Source organism: Dendrobates tinctorius, unplaced genomic scaffold (genome assembly GCF_039654945.1).
Source record: "Dendrobates tinctorius isolate UK_male_01 unplaced genomic scaffold, ASM3965494v1 ptg000292l, whole genome shotgun sequence".
Taxonomy (NCBI): Eukaryota; Metazoa; Chordata; class Amphibia; order Anura; family Dendrobatidae; genus Dendrobates; species Dendrobates tinctorius.
The window spans coordinates 1,559,454-1,576,389 of NW_027361959.1; positions in this window are offsets into that span (position 1 = coordinate 1,559,454).

The following is a 16,936-nucleotide window of genomic DNA, read 5'->3' on the forward strand; positions in this document are numbered from 1 at the left end:
CTATAGATTACACCTCAATTTAACAGGCTGAAATAGGCTGGTGTAAGACAAGGTACAAGGTGTATATAGTATTGGGGAGAATTTGAATCTCCCTAGAGATTTTAGGAGGCTGAACTATTATCTCAGACCCACTATAGATTACACCTCAATTTAACAGGCTGAAATAGGCTGGTGTATGACAAGGTACAAGGTGTATATAGTATTGGGGAGAATTTGAATCTCCCTAGAGATTTTAGGAGGCTGACAATGATGATCTCAGTCCAATTATGGCATCAGGCAGCCTAATAAGCAGGACTGCTGCACACAAAAGTGTGGAAAAATGAACGCTTGGTAACTGTGCAGAAAAGAGGAAGAAAAGTATTTTTTGCTTTTAAAAAAGCAGTTTGCACAGCAGTGTGCAAACAGCAATGCAGCAATCAGGGAGCCTTATAAGGCAGCCTAAAAACCAACAGAGCTGATGCACAAAAATATATCCTCCCCTGTCACTGCACACAAACTGTTGTGTTGTACAGTGAAAATCGCTACCAGCAGTAGCAGTTTTTTTTCTTCTTCCCTGCCTAACGCTCTCCCTTATTCAGAATCAGCAGCAGCAACCTCTCCCTATGCTAAGATCGACAGAAGTAAGATGGCAGTCGGAGTGCACGCCCTTTTATAGCCCCTGTGACGCCACACAAAGCAAGCCAATTACTTGTATGCCCTTCTCAAAGATGGTGGTGACCGCTGCCCATGTCATCGCGTTGCCCACAATGTGCGTCCATCATTGGCTGAAAAAGGGCGCTGGAAGCATCATTTGAAACGCGACTTTGGCACTCTGGTCTCCGACCTCATGGCCGACCTCACGCTATGGTCGGGTTTCATTTCATGAAACCCGACTTTAGCGAAAGTCGGCGACTTATGAATTTGACCGACCCGTTTCGCTCAACTCTACTGGTCGCGCCTCTATGACTGAAAGCCCAAGGCTGTCGGAAGAAATAAAGTTAATTTCCTTTACCGGCGCCACTATTTGATGTTATCACGGAAACAAAAGTCTCTATGCACATGCGTTAGTGCCCATGACAAATGACATTCATGTCTCCACTTCTCATAAGTATGTGTGTTCTATGTCTTGAGCTTTTATTGATTTCATCTGTGGTTATTTATTGTACTTATTTAATAGGTTTTCCCTATCATAAATAGGGGTTCACTACCCCCCCTGACGAACCATCTGTGAAACGCATGTTGAACGCATGGTGGCTGTACACTGCATTGCTCATATACTCCTGCAAGCATTTGTAGAATCTGTTGCTCATCAGGGTGATGTTACCTCGTCCACAGTGACTATCACTACCTACTTATTTCTGTTCCCCTGTATTTAGTACAAAAAATTGCCCATATTCCTTGAATTGTTAACATATGCATTTTGTATCCATGGTTACCTAGCCTTACATTGTATCTTACAAATTTTGGCATTTTGGTACTTACATTTATAAATTTTATTTTTTTCTGGCAAACTCACCATTTATTCCATGTGTCTGTGTACTCTGGCATCTTTTACTACTTTTTTTTCATTCTTTCAAAAATATATGTATTAATGAGACCTAAATTAAAATTCACACGTTTTACTGAGTATCCCTGCTTTTTGCACTTTTTTCTTAGTTTATTACTATGCACAGAGCGATAATTGAAGCTGTGCTGACCAGCCCTCCAATACTGAACTCTCAAGGCTTTTGGGTGAAATAAAGTTAATTTCTTCCCAGCAGCCAGGATTTCAGTGTAGTGGCCGCACGGCTTCACAATGCTATGTACCTGCAGATTGACCCCATATCTGCAGATGGACAGATTTTTTTTACATAACATGTGTGTTGGTTTATTGGCCCTAAGTTTTAAATTGTTGGGAGATCAAAAAAAGTTTTGCAGGTTTTTAGTGATACCAAGGGATGTTTTTATAACTGTTTTATAATGTTTTTTATTAGAGTTAATGTGTTCAAAAGATAAAAAATTCTGTTTAATTACCTTTAACATTTTAATTTAGAATTCTTTGTGTGCTTGCATTATATATGTGCATATATTTATATATATGTAGAAATGGAACACTGTCTCTTTAAGAACGTGCTTGATTTATTAAAGGCAGCATAAACCAAGCTGGGAAAAATAAATACAGCCCTATGGGCAAAACCAGAAAACAAAATAAAACACAGTCCTTCTCCTAGTGGGGATGAGCCCGCTCATGGTTGGCAATGTCCATGGTTCAGGTCATTTAACAAACAACACAGGCACAAACACTTTCCTGCAGTCCTTCCTCTTCAGACACTGAGCACTGCTGCCTTTGAAGGCCAGTTACTTTAGCCCCAGACCATGTGACTGATCACGTGACTGTGACACTACACAGGTCCTGTCAGCATACAGCGCAGCCAGCTCTGCAGGTTGAGATAAGGTTGATATCCTCCCACCCACACTATGGATGTCCACATAAAAGCCAGTCCATTATGCAACTTAGCTTAACCCTCACAGCACTTAGTGTACTGTAGGAAAAACTATGGGTTTTATATCACTTACTGTTATGATTAGGTAACCGAGGAGGATAGCAAGTGAATTGGCTAGGTAACAAGATAACCTGAGAGGTTGGTAGCTTAGCGGATTGAAGACCCCTAAACTGGCGACACAACTAGAATTAGCCGTAGAACATGCCTACGATGCCCTAGACGCCTCGGCACAACCAAAGAATTAACTAAGCCTAAAGAGAGAAATGAGAAAGCTAAACTGCCCCGGAGTAGAACCTCAAAGGAATAGATAGCCCCCGAACATGTATTGCCGGTGAGACGAGATGAGGCACAAAATACAGGCAGAAAATAGAGTAAGCAAATGATGGGGCCCAAACTGTCTAGATAGAACAGGACAGGAAAGGATACCGTCTGCGATATCTCCAGCAAAGCAGGTATTTACTCATGGCCTTTGACAACCCCTCAGTGACCCCTTGGGATCTAGTGCTTCCTCCCAGTGGCAGCTCTACTACCCCTCTTTTGGGGCTCAGGTTCCCACTGGGTACCCCAGTATGGGGATGCACCACCACCTGGCTTTCTTAGGGACCTCTTGACCACCTGGTATCGTTCCACTAGGCCCACCAGTTCATCACCATTTTGGGGATCTCCCTGGGCAACCCAGGTCTGCACTGGCCTAGGAAGGGAGTGCACAAATTTGTCTATGACAACATGCTCGACCATCTAGGCTGGAGTGGAAGATTCTTGCTGCAACCATTTTTGCACAAGATGCAATAAGTCAAACATTTGGGATTGAGGCAGTTTGCTCCCATAATATGCCCAGTGGTGAACTCTTTGTGCTTCTGGGGCACACCATTCAGGTAGGGGGCGAGCATCTTTGCCCACTGCTCTGGCAGTAGCTTCTCACACTCCACCACCAGCTGGAACACAGTTAAAAATGCCTCCACATCATCACTCAGGGTCATTCTTTGCATGGCTCATCTTACCACCTTCCGAACATATGTGTTGTCACCTGGACTTGGGGAGGGGCTGTTGGCCATCCACGAAGCACCTCTGTAAGCAAGTCAATCTGTTGCTGGCTGAGCTGCTGCTTCTGCTGTATAAGCAGCTTACTGGTCTCTTATTGTGCCATCTGTTGCTGCAATTGCTGCTGGTGCTGTTGCTGCTGTGCTTGTAGCACATGTTTGAGCAGGTCCTCCATCTTGCTTGACATTGTGCGCTGTGTTATGAGCGAGTCACCGTAGGAGGCAAAAACAGAAATACAAGCTAAGTCCAGAAAACTAGAGAAGTTGGCAACTATCAGATTGCAGACCCCTGAACCTATCAACACAACTAGCAGTAGCCGTGGGGGGTTCCTACGATGCCCTAGACCCCTCGATCACAGCCGGAGAATTAAATAGGCCTAAAGAAAGAAAGGGGAAATCTAAACTGCCCCAGAGCAGACCCCAAAGCAATAGGCAGCCCCCAACATATAATGACGGTGAAGCAAGATGAAAACACTAAGACAGAAAGATAGACTGAGCAAAGATGGGGCCCAAAACTACCTAGATAGGAAAGGACAGGAAGGCTGCTGTCTGCAATCTGCCAAAACCCTATCAAAGACATAAGCCAACAAGCTGATATGAAAAAGGCCCTGAAGCAGCTAGGCTTCAAAAACTAAATCAGCACTCAGGTATTTTCAGAAGACAGAGCTAAAGGAATCCAGCACACCCAGCAGGGAATGGCAGAAATCCAGAAAAACAAAGCAAAACAAAGTCAAAGCACCAATGCAAAAGGCCGCGCAGCAAACTTAACTTTAGAGGAGCAGGAATTCAAACTGGTCTCCAAGGATCCCACAGAGAAATCACCCGCAGGGCAGAAGGGCGTCGGCAGCCTTATATCCAGTCAGTGACTCCACTCAGCCAGTCATCATCATCAGCCTCAGGTGTTTGATAATCAGGCTCACTACCTTTCTTTACCAGAAGAGGGAGTTCCTCAGGCCTCAGTAATGAAGGGGAAAATGAACTCACAACAGTACCTCACCCTTGAGGAGGGGTCACCGAACCCTCAACTACGCCACCAGGGCGATCAGGGTGAGCCCGATGAAAGGCACGCACCAATCTTTTGGCATGAATATCAGAGGCAGAGACCCAGGAATTATCCTCCTGACCATAACCCTTCCACTTAACCAAATACTGGAGTCTCCGTCTAGCCAGACGGGAATCCAGTACTTTCTCTACCTCATATTCCATGTTACCTTCAACCAATACAGGGTCTGGAGGTGCCACCCCCGGAACAACAGGTTCAACAAACCTCTTCAACAAAGATTTATGGAACACATTATGGATTTTAAATGTGACAGGAAGAGCCAAACGAAAAGAGACCGGATTAATAATCTCCACAATGTTGTAAGGTCCAATAAATCTAGGCTTAAACTTAGGAGAAGCCACCTTCATAGCAATATTTTTTGATGATAACCACACCATATCACCAACCTTAAACTGGGGACCAATGGTCCTATGTCGGTTGGAAAACCGCTGGGCCTTTTCCTGGGAGAGAGATAACTTATCCACCACTTGGTCCCAGATCTGGTGCATTCTCTCCACCACAGTGTCAACACCTGGGCAGGCAGAGGGCTCCACCTGCCCTGAAGAAAATCGAGGATGAAACCCAAAGTTACAAAAAAAAGGTGACATCAAAGTGGCAGAACTAGCTCTATTATTTAAAGCAAATTCGGCAAAGGGCAAAAATGAAACCCAATCATCCTGATCAGCAGAAATAAAACATCTCAAATATGACTCCAAGGTCTGGTTTGTTCTCTCTGTCTGCCCATTGGTCTGAGGGTGAAAAGCAGAGGAGAAGGACAACTGAATTCCCAGCTTGGAACAGAAAGTCCTCCAAAATCTGGACACAAACTGAACTCCTCTGTCAGATACAATGTTCTCAGGAATCCCGTGCAAACGAACCACCTGTTGTAAAAACAGGGGCACCAACTCAGAGGAAGACGGCAACTTAGGGAGTGGTACAAGATGAACCATCTTAGAGAATCTATCACAAATCACCCAAATAACAGTCATCCTTTGAGAGACAGGCATATCAGAGATGAAATCCATTGAAATATGGGTCCATGGCCTCTTGGGGACAGGCAAAGGCATCAACAACCCACTAGAGCGAGAACACGATTTAGACCGGGAGCACGTCCCACAGGACTGCACAAAATTCCTGACATCACGAGACAAGGAGGGCCACCAAAAAAACTGACTCACCAGATCTCTAGTACCAAAAATACCTGGATGACCAGCCAAAGCAGAGCAATGAACTTCAGACATCACTCTCTTCTTTCACTGGTCAGGAACATACCACTTTCCACTGGGACAACGCTCAGGTTTGTCCTCCTGAAACTCTTGCAGAGCACGTCTCAAATCGGGCGAGATGGCAGAAAGAACTACCCCTTCGCCTAAGATGGTAGCAGGCTTGGTCACCACAGGAGAATCAGCAAAGAAGCTCCGAGAGAGGGCGTCTGCCTTGACATTCTTCGTTCCAGGAAGAAAAGAAACCACAAAATCAAAACGTGTAAAAAACAAGGCCCATCTAGCCTGTCTAGGGTTCAAGCGCTTAGTCGACTCTAGGTAAATCAAATTCTTGTGGTCAGTGAGGACCACGACTTGATGCTTAGCTCCCTCCAACCAATGTCTCCACTCCTCAAATGCCCATTTCATGGCCAACAGTTCCCTATTCCCCACATCATAGTTACGTTCAGATGGAGAGAACTTTCGGGAAAAGAAAGCACAGGGATTCATTTTAGATGTTACAGGATCCTTTTGGGACAAAACAGCTCCTGCACCAATCTCAGAAGCATCCACCTCTACCTGGAATGGAAGTGAGACATCAGGTTGCCGCAAAACCGGGGCGGAGGTGAATCTTCGCTTCAGCTCCTGAAAGGAAGAAACAGCCTCCGGAGACCAATTTAACACATCAGCACCCTTCTTAGTCAAATCAGTCAATGGCTTGGCAATACTAGAAAATTTTGCTATAAATTTCCGATAAAAATTAGCAAAACCCAAAAACTTCTGGAGGGCCTTCAAAGAAGTGGGCTGAACCCAATCATAAATGGCCTGTACCTTGGCCGGGTCCATTTCAATAGTTGACGGGGACAAAATAAATCCCAAAAAAGAAATCCTCTGTACTCCCAAAAGGCATTTAGATCCTTTGACATAAGGGAATTCTCCCTCAAGATCCGGAACACAGTCCGAATATGTTCCACATGAGAATCCCAATCCTTGGAGAAGATCAAAATATCATCCAGATAGATAATCAAAAAATTATCGACAAAATCTCGAAAAATATCGTTCATGAAGCACTGGAAGACAGAAGGGGCATTAGTGAGCCCAAAAGGCATCACCAGGTACTCAAAATGTCCCTCCGGAGTATTAAACGCCGTCTTCCATTCATCTCCATGCTTAATGCGAATAAGATTATACGCCCCCCTGAGGTCAAGCTTGGTAAACCAGCAAGCACCTTTAACTCTGGAGAATAGATCAGAAATCAGGGGTAACGGATACTGATATTTAACAGTAATTTTGTTGAGGGCACGATAATCAATACAAGGTATTAATGAACCATCCTTTTTGGCCACAAAAAAAAAAACGGCACCTAAGGGTGAAGAGGATGGTCTAATATGACCCTTCTCCAACGCCTCCTTAATATAGGATCGCATAGCCTCGTGCTTGGGTACAGATAAATTGAAGAGCCGACCCTTGGGAAATTTACACCCCGGGCTCAGTTCAATTGCACAGTCATAACTCCTATGAGGAGGCAGAGACGCAGACTCATTCTCACTAAATACATCATAAAAGTCCGCCAAATAATCAGGAACATCATGCGACTGAGGAGAGGTGGAAAACACCGGAGCCTCACTAAAGGCACACCGACAACCCCAACTCACCACAGACACAGATTTCCAATCCAAAACTGGATTATGAATTTGTAACCATGGAAACCCCAGAACAATAGTGTCATGCAGATTATGCAACACCAAAAATCTGCAATTTTCTTGATGGTCTGGGGCGACCCGCATTACCACCTGGGTCCAAAACTGAGGTTTATTTGTAGCCAAAGGAGTAGCATCAATCCCCCTCAAAGGGATAGGCGTCTGCAGAGGTGTCATCGGAAATCCACAACGTTTAGCAAAATCCAAGTCCATTAGGTTTAGAGCTGCTCCCGAATCCACAAAAACCTTGGCGGAAAATGTGGACAGGGAGCAGATCAGAGTAATAGCCAGAAGAAACTTAGGTTGAACACCCCCAACAGAAAACGTGTGTGCAAAGCGTTTCTCTCGTTTAGGACAGACAGAAATAATGTGCGAGGAATCTCCACAGAAAAAGCACAACTTATTACACCTTCTGAACTCCTGACGCTGCTCTCTGGAAAAAACTCTATCACATTGCATAGGTTCAGACATTTGTTCAACAGGTGGCAACACCTCTCGTGCAGTTTTGCGTTCGCGCAAACGCCGATCAACCTGAATGGCTAATGACATAGAATCGTCAAGACCAGAGGGAACAGGAAATCCCACCATAGTATCTTTTACAGCTTCTGACAACCCCTTCCGAAAGAGAGCAGCCAAGGCATTATCATTCCAGGTAGTAAGTACTGCCCACTTTCGGAATTTTTGACAGTACAATTCTGCAGAATCACGACCCTGGTTCAATGCCAGCAGGGTCTTTTCAGCCTGATCAATGGCATTAGGTTCGTCATACAACAACCCCAAGGCCTGAAAAAATGCGTTCACATTAGTCAGAATAGGATCATCTGGTTTCAAAGAAAACGCCCAATCCTGGGGATCGCCAAGCAGCAAAGAGATGACAATTTTAACCTGCTGCGCGGAGCTCCCTGACGAGTTAGGCTTCAAGGCAAAAAATAATTTACAATTACTTTTGAAATTCAAAAATTTAGACCGATCCCCAAAAAATACATCAAGGGTAGGAATCTTTGGTTCAGCAGCATGTGAATAAGCAAGGTAGGTGGAAATTCCCCCGCACTTCCGCAGCGAGCTGCTCCACACGATCAGACAATTGCTTTATCTCCATTGAGAGAAAAAAAAATTCCCCCTACGGCCTCAGAGATATAGAGGAAAAAATATACACACTTTTTTTTTTTTTTTTACAATTCTTTCCTGCTATTGAGTACCCTAGGATCTGCGGTATGGCGGGTGATTCTGTTATGAGCGAGTCACCGTAGGAGGCAAAAACAGAAATACAAGCTAAGTCCAGAAAACTAGAGAAGTTGGCAACTATCAGATTGCAGACCCCTGAACCTATCAACACAACTAGCAGTAGCCGTGGGGGGTTCCTACGATGCCCTAGACCCCTCAATGACAGCCAGAGAATTAAATAGGCCTAAAGAAAGAAAGGGGAAATCTAAACTGCCCCAGAGCAGACCCCAAAGCAATAGGCAGCCCCCCAACATATAATGACGGTGAAGCAAGATGAAAACACTAACACAGACAGAAAGATAGACTGAGCAAAGACGGGGCCCAAAACTACCTAGATAGGAAAGGACAGGAAGGCTGCTGTCTGCAATCTGCCAAAACCCTATCAAAGACATAAGCCAACAAGCTGATATGAAAAAGGCCCTGAAGCAACTAGGCTTCAAAAACTAAATCAGCACTCAGGTATTTTCAGAAGACAGAGCTAAAGGAATTCAGCACACCCAGCAGGGAATGGCAGAAATCCAGAAAAACAAAGCAAAACAAAGTCAAAGCACCAATGCAAAAGGCCGAGCAGCAAACTTAGCTTTAGAGGAGCAGGAATTCAGACTCGTCTCCAAGGATCCCAGAGAGAAATCACCCGCAGGGCAGAAGGGCGTCGGCAGCCTTATATCCAGTCAGTGACTCCACTCAGCCAGTCATCATCAGCTGCCTCAGGTGTTTGATAATCAGGCTTACTACCTTTCTTTACCAGAAGAGGGAGTTCCTCAGGCCTCAGTAATGAAGGGGAAAATGAACTCACAACAGCGCTGGCTTGTGGCTGTCACACTTGTTCACTGGAAACACTGTCCGCACTTCTACCACCTGTGGTAGAGCGGCTCACTCGGCTGGACACAGTGGTAGAAACAGAACACTGTCTCTTTAAGAACGTGCTTGGTTTATTAAAGACATCATAAACCAAGATGGAAATAATAAACATGGTCCTCTGGGAAAACCACAAATCAAAACACAGTCCTTCTCCTAGTGGAGATCAGCCTGCTCATAGTTATCAAGGTCCACAGTTCAGATCATTTAACAAGCAACAGGGGCACAAACACTTTTCTGGAGTCTTTCCTCTCCAGACACTGAGTACTGCTGCCTTTGAAGGCCAGCTACTTCAGCCCCAGACCATGTGACTCCTCCCCCATGTGATTGATCACATGACTGTGAAACCGCACAGGTCCTGTCAGCACACAGCGGTGCCGGCTCTGAAAGTGGAGATAGGGTGAACATCCTCCTACCCACTCTGTAGATATCCACTTAAAAGCTAGCCCATTATGCAACTTAGCTTAACCCTTATAACACTTAGTGTGCTGGAGGAAAAACTCTGTGCTTTATATCACTGACACCATTAGGCTTTATGAAATATATCTCCCCTCCAGTATCTTACCAGTGACTTTGTCACAGTATGTATATAGAATGTTTCAACTGCACAGTCAAAAACCATTACAAAAAGCACCATTGTGAACAAAGTTGGCCAGTGATAATTATTTGAGTTCCCTTTTACTTACACTGTTAACAAAATGCAGGCTTCATTTATGAGAACTGCTTATAATGTAATTTCCGATTATATAGTTTAACATGAAGTTTCACGTTAAAGAAACTGAAAAACAATAACCTGTCATGCAGACAAAGAAGTGGTATTGAAGACACACAGACTAGCAGCTGCTACGTTGCCCAGATAAAGCTGACAGGCTGATTGTCTCATGTGCTCTGCTGAAATTGTTCTTTTGCATCTAATTTTGCTAGGTCAAGAAACGAGTTATGGTCAAATCTTCAATAAAAGGGTTATCTAAGCTTCAACACTTCTGAATGAAAGGTTGTAATAATTAAATAATAATAAGAAAACTATACTACTTGCCTCTTTTCCCAAGCAATACAGCGCTGATGCTCTTGTGGTTTATTTTTAATCAGCGGTCACAGTGTTTCCTTTGCCATACTACATACTACATACATGCTACATATATACTACATTCATACAACATACATATATACTACATACATAATTCATATATGCTACATTCATACAACATACATACATACTACATACATGCTACATATATACTACATTCATACAACATACATACATACTACATACATGCTACATATATACTACATTCATACAACATACATATATACTACATACATACTACATATATACTACATTCATAAAACATACATACATACTACATACAGTACATACTACATATATACTACATTCATAAAACATACATACTACATACTACATACATGCTTCATATATACTACATTCATACAACATACATACATAGTACATACTACATACATACTACATACATACAACATGCTACAGACATACAACATACATGCATACATACTGCATACATACTACATACATACTGCATACAATACATTCAAACAATCATACAATACATACATAGACATACAGTACATATAACATAGAGTACATACTCACCATCACTATTCACTTTGATCCCCGAAGCCAGTGTCATCTATAAAAAATTAGAAAATAACAAACAAGCGATATACTTCCTGATCCGCAGAAATCCACGAGGATCTCACGCCGATTTCCCGTGGAGAACAGCAGCATCAGCTGATGCGACCGCTCTCTATGGGCTTCAATAATCCAATGACGGGAGGTAGGTATCCTTCCGCACTGTATTCCTCCGCCTCTGTAAAAAAATAATCCCTTGTCTCACGTTATGGCAAAAGCTGCGTGGGAACTTTCTCACACAGCAATGCCAAGAGTGAGACTAGGGACTAATTTTTTACAGTGGCGGAGGAATACAGTGCGGAAGGATACCTACCTCCCGTCATCAGGCGATGCCTGCTACAATGACAGTGATTGACACATTAGCCAATGATGGGACAGTAGTAGTCCCATCATCCGGCTAATGTGCTGCATGAAAAAAAAACAAAAAAACATACTACATACATACTACATATATACTACATTCATACAACATACATACATACTACATACATGCTACATATATGCTACATTCATACAACATACATATATACTACATACATACTACATCGGACAATGCCTGCACACACACAAGACCCCCGGCAGGCCCGCACAGACCACCGGCAGCCGGCACAGGCCCCCGAGAGGCCCGTACAGACCACCGGCAGCCGGCACAGGCCCCCGACAGACGGCACAGACCCCCGAGAGGCCCGTACAGACCACCGGCAGCCAGCACAGGCCCCCGACAGTCGGCACAGACCCCCGAGTGGCCCGTACAGACCACCGGCAACTGGGACAGGCCCCCGACAGTCGGCACAGACCCCCGAGAGGCCCGCACAGACCCCGCCCGCACACACAGACACACACAGTGTCCACTCATGCACCGCCCACACTCTTCTCCCATCCCGAACAGGATGTACAAGGCAAGAAAGGGTTTTTTTTAATTCTGATATTTCTGTCCCATTGACTTGAATGGGACTTCCGGTATCGGAATCGGCGATACCGATACTTTTTGGGGTATCGGGCCGATCCAATCCGATCCGATATTTCTGAATATCGGATGGTATCGCTCAACACTATGTGCCACCTATTCTGTTGATTACAGGTTCAAAAACACACATGTCTTTTTGTGGTGTAGATACATGGATAGTTTGAGATTTATCTATGAAATCACAGAATACATATGCAACATCTGAATGGGGCCGAACACAGATTACTGCTGCTACCCCAAAGCAGACTTTAGCCAATTTTAGGTCTGTATAAATTAAAATGACTAAATTGTGTCTCTTAACCAATGCTTTGGTTGTGCACGGCAATATAAAATACATTTGCAAAATCTAGAAATATCACATAAGCAGCATGACCAGTATCACAATGTGGATTTACCTTTTCATAGAAACTGAATATGCTACTTAACCCCTTACCTACAAAGGACGTAATATTCCGTCCATGTGACCCTGGACCTAACTACCATGGACGGAATATTACGTCCCAGCGATCAGCGGCGCCCACGTGGTGAGCGCCGCTGATCGCGGCCGGGTGTCAGCTAATTATCATAGCTGACACGCGGCACAATGTGTCAGGGGCGGTCACGGACCGCCCCCGACACGTTAACCCCTTGTACACCGCAATCAAACGCGATCGCGGTGTACCGGGGGTTAAAGGGAAGCATCGGCAGGGAGGGGGCTCCCTCCGTGCTTCCCTGAGCCCCCCACGGCAGCGCAATGTGCAGCGCTGCTGCGGGGGGCTCTTTCCCTACAGGCCCCCGGATCCAACATGGCGACGGGGGCCTTCGGGGGCCTGTAGAGAGCTGACTTCCTCACTGCCTGCAAAGCGCAGGCATGAGGAAGTCTGCAGCAGTGCCTGTGACAGATCGCTGATCTGTCACAGTGATCTGTGATGTGACAGATCAGCGATCTGTCACAGGACAGTGATGTCCCACCTGGGACAAGGTAATAAAGTAAAAAAAAAAAAAAGTGTTAAAAATAATTAAAAAAAAATCGCTAAATAAATTAGTAAAAAAAAAAAAAAATATTCCCCAATAAATCCATTTTTTCAAAATAAAAAAAAACAAAAACAATAAAAGTACACATATTTGGTATCACCGCGTCCGTAATGACCTGCCCTATAAAACTGTCCCATTAGTTAACCCCTTTAGCGAACCCCTTAAAAAATAAAAATAAAAAACGAAGCAAAAAGTAATGATTTATTATCATACCACCAAACAAAAAGTGCAATAACGCGCGATCAAAAAGACGCATATAAATATCCATGGTACCGCTGAAAACGTCATCTTGTCCCGCAAAAAAAGAGCCGCCATACAGCATCATCCGCAAAAAAATTTAAAAGTTATAGCTCGCAGAATAAAGCGATACAAAAATAATTAATTTTTATATAAAATTGTTTTCATTGCAAAAAACTGACAAAACATAAAAAAAGACCTAAATGAGGTATCGCTGTAACCATACTGACCCGAAGAATAAAACCGCTTTATCAATTTTACCGCACGCGGAACGGTGTAAACGCACCCCCCAAAAGAAATTCATGAAACGCTGGTTTTTGTTCATTCTGCGTCCCAAAAATCGGAATAAACAGCGATCAAAAAATGTCACGTGCCCGAAAATGGTACCAATAAAAACGTCAACTCGTCCCGCAAAAAATAAGACATCACATGACTCGGTGGGTCAAAATACGGAAAAATTATAGCTCTCAATATGGGGTGATGCAAAAACTATTTTTACAATAAAAAGCTTCTTTTAGCGTGCGACAGCTGCCAAACATAAAAACCGCCATAAATAGTAAATCAAACCCCCCGTTATCACCCCCTTAGTTAGGGAAAAATAATAAAACTAAAAGAAAATGTATTTATTTCCATTTTCCCGTTAGGGTAGGGTTAGGGCTAGGGTTAGGGCTAGGGTTAGGGTTAGGGTTAGGACTAGGGTTAGGGCTAGGGCTCAGATTAGGGTTAGGGGTGTGTTGGGGTTAGGGTTGGAGTTATAACTGGGGGGTTTCCACTGTTTGGGCACATCAGGTGCTCTCCAAAGGCAACATGGCGTCTGATCTCAATTCCAGCCAATTCTGCGTTGAAAAAGTCAAATGGTGCTCCTTCCCTTCCAAGCTCTGCCATGCGCCCAAACAGTGTTTTACCCCCACATGTAGGGTATCAGCCTACTCAGGACAAATTACAAAACAACTTTTGGGGTCCAATTTCTCCTGTTACCCTTAGGAAAATAAAAAATTGGGGGCAAAAATATAATTTTGCAGAAAAAAATGTTTTTTTTATTTTCACGCCCAGGCGTTATAAACTTCTGTGAAGCACTTGGGGGTTCAAAGTGCTCTCCACACATCTAGATAAGCTCCGTGGGGGGTCTAGTTTCCAAAATGGGGTCACTTGTGGGGAGTTTCAATAGTTTAGGTACATCAGAGGCTCTCCAAACGCACATGACACCCGCAGACCAATCCATCAAAGTCTGCATTCCAAAACGTCACTACTTCCCTTCCGAGCCCCGACGTGTGCCCATACAGTAGTTTTCTCCCACATATGAGGTATCAACGTACTCAGGACAAATTCGACAACAACTTTTGGGGTCCAATTTCTCCTGTTACCCTTGGGAAAATAAAAAAATTGGAGACTAATTGATCATGTTTGTGGAAAAAATACGATTTTTTTATTTTCATGCCTGGGCATTATAAACTTCTGTGAAGCCCTTGGGGGTTCAAAGTGCTCATCACACATCTAGATAAGTTCCTCAGGGGGTCTAGTTTCCAAAATGGGGTCATTTTTGGGGGGTTTCCACTGTTTAGGTACATTAGGGGCTCTCCAAAGGCAACATGACACCCACAGACCATTCCATCAAAGTCTGCATTCCAAAACGTCACTATTTCCCTTCCGAGCCCCGACGTGTCCCCATACAGTAGTTTCTCCCACATATGGGGTGTCAGCGTACTCAGGACAAATTGGACAACAACTTTTGGGGTCCAATTTCTCCTGTTACCCTTGGGAAAATAAAAAAATGGGGACTAAAAGATGATGTTTGTGGAAAAAATACGATTTTTTTATTTTCACGCCCGGACGTTATAAACTTCAGTGAAGCACTGGGGGGTTCAAAGTGCTCACCACACATCTAGATAAGTTCCTTGGGGGGTCTAGTTTCCAAAATGGTGTCATTTGTGGGGGGTTTCTACTGTTTTGGTACATCAGGGGCTTTCCTAACGCGACATAGTGTCCGATCTCAATTCCAGCCAAAAACGTCAAATGGCGCTGCTTCCCTTCCGAGCTCTGCCATGCGCCCAAATAGTCATTTACACCCACATGTGGGGTATCAGCGTACTCAGGATAAATTGCACAATATCTTTTAGGGTCGTGTTACTTTTGGAAAAATAAGAATTGAGGGTGAAAAGATCATTTTTGTGGAAAAAATATGATTTTTTAATTGTACTGCTGTACGTTATAAACTATTGTGAAGCCCTTGGGGGTTCAAAGTTCTCACCACACATCTAGATAAGTTCCTTGGGGGGTCTAGATTCCAAAATGGTGTCATTTGTGGGGGTTTCCACTGTTTTGGTACATCAGGGGCTTTCCTAACGCGACATGGTGTCCGATCTCAATTCTAGCCAAAAACGTCAAATGGCGCTGCTTCCCTTCCGAGCTCTGCTATGCGCCCAAATAGTCATTTACACCCACATATGGGGTATCAGCGTACTCAGGACAAATTGCACAATAACTTTTAGGGTCCTGTTACCCTTGGAAAAATAAAAATTGGGGGTGAAAAGATAATTTTTGTGGAAAAAATATAATTTTTAATTGTACCGCTGTACGTTATAAACTTCTGTGAAGCCCTTGTGGGTTCAAAGTTCTCACCACATATCTAGATATGTTCCTTGGGGGGTCTAGCTTCCAAAATGGGGTCACTTGGGGGGGTTTCCACTGTTTAGGTACATCAGGGGCTCTCCAAACGCGACATGGCGTCCGATCTGAATTCCAGCCAATTTTGCATTGAAAAAGTCAAACGGCGCTCCTTCCCTACTGAGGTCTGCCATGCGCCGAAACAGTGGTTCCCCCCCACATATCAGGTATCATTGTACTCAGGACAAATTGCACAATAACTTTTGCATTCCAATTTCTCCTGTTACCCTTGGTAAAATAAAGAAAATTGAACCTGAAGTATTTTTTTTGTGAAAAAAAGTTAAATGTTCATTTTTTTTTAATTTTCAAAAAATTCCTGTGACGCACCTAAAGGGTTAATAAACTTCTTGAATGTGGTTTTAAGCACCTTAAGGGGTGCAGTTTTTAGAATGGTGTCACTTTTGGGTATTTTCTATCATATAGACCCCTCAAAGTGGCTTCAAATGTGATGTGGTCCCTAAAAATAAAATGGTGTTGCAAAAATGAGAAATTGCTGGTCAATTTTTAACCCTTATAACTTCCTAACAAAAAAAAATTTTGGTTCCAAAATTGTGCTGATGTAAATTAAACATGTGGGAAATGTTATGTATTAAGTTTTTTGTGTGCCGTATCGCTGTGATTTAAGGGCATAAAAATTCAAAGTTGGAAAATTGCGAAATTTTCAAAATTTTCGCCAAATTTCCATTTTTCTCACAAATAAACGCAAGTTATTTGAATGAAATTTTACCACTAACATGAAGTACAATATGTCACGAGAAAACAAAGTCAGAATCACCGGGATCCATGGAAGTGTTCCAGAGTTATGACCTCATAAAGGTACAGTGGTCAGAATTGTAAAAATTGGCCCGGGAGTTAAC